The following is a 1,201-nucleotide window of genomic DNA, read 5'->3' as shown; positions in this document are numbered from 1 at the left end:
AAAAAAAAAAAAAAAAAACACACTTAAGGTTTTTTGCTTCACTGTGGTAGATTGTCTGGCTGTACTGTTCTCCACATTTGGGGAGGTACTGTACCTAACACAAAAGAAAACAGAAGTAACGCTGTAACGTCAGTCTTTATTTTATTTGTGTTCTCAGTGAATGTTAAGCACTATTCTAGAAGGTTTTTGTGTCTGTCTGCTCACCTAGATAAGATTATAAAAAAACTGTCCCTATACTACTTAAACCACCTGCACAGTCAGGTTAGCTTTTGCAGTTTACAGTATGAGAATAATTTACCATATGACATCTGACCCAGTAAAAGATTTGAAGAGCAATACCACCAAGGTTTAAGAGTATCTTACCTTTTTAAAAAGGATATAAGACCAAAAGTATTTTTACGCCACCAGAATGTTTAAAATAGCAGCGGAAATATTGTTCTGCTCGGTCTAAAAGAAAAACCACAGCCCAGCGTACTGTAGAAAAACACCTGCAGAAAAAAAATGCAGTTGCTCTCTGAAAATACCTCCCGCACAGGATTTAGTTAAACTTTATCAAAAGCACAAGGCTAATTTTCCACTTACATAACCGTTTCTTAAAGTGTTCAGCATAACAAACCTAGATTATCGAATCCTTGTGTTTAAGCTTTTGAGTTAAACGCTGAATTTGCGATGCCATGAGCAAAGGTGTGTTGCAAGTTAAGCTACCTGCATCAGGTTTAAGCTTAAAATTAAACTTGTAAGCATTACAAGTTTAACCATTAGATGTTGTGGTTACTGTCTCTGCTGTTGCATTGCTAGTTAGCTATTTGGGAATCAAAACCTGAAGTTGTATGTGGATAATTTCACCGTCAGCCATACTAGGAAATATTGGCAATGTTTTCTTATTTAACCTGACGGTTAACCACATTTGCATTTCAGGTCATATGCTACTTAAAGATATCATGGATATCATTATATCAATGTTGTGCTGTAGTAAAGGTCAGTGACACACATTTATGAGTTTGTCTTCCCATTGTAGCTGGGTGAAATGAACTATATTCAAACCTGTTAATCATCATATCCACATTGGTAACATTTCCTTAAAAATCTTCTTAGTAGTAGTCCTATTGTCACATTATACTAATGCTGACATGTAGATGTATGATTAAAAGCAAAAAAAAGTTCCTGTTTCCTTCAGCGGTTAAAATACTGAAATTTACCT

The 1,201-nt window shown here is 35.1% G+C and overlaps 1 protein-coding gene across 1 annotated transcript in view; it reads left to right on the top strand.

Annotated features, from left to right (window-relative positions):
- cbl (Cbl proto-oncogene, E3 ubiquitin protein ligase) overlaps positions 1-1,201 on the top strand; it is a 37,996-nt gene that overhangs the window by 908 nt on the left and 35,887 nt on the right. The window lies entirely within an intron of this gene.

The sequence above is a fragment of the Etheostoma spectabile genome, chromosome 3 (genome assembly GCF_008692095.1).
Source record: "Etheostoma spectabile isolate EspeVRDwgs_2016 chromosome 3, UIUC_Espe_1.0, whole genome shotgun sequence".
Classification (NCBI taxonomy): domain Eukaryota; kingdom Metazoa; phylum Chordata; class Actinopteri; order Perciformes; family Percidae; genus Etheostoma; species Etheostoma spectabile.
Note: the sequence above shows the minus strand (reverse complement) of the source record. Positions and strands in the feature narration are given on the sequence as shown.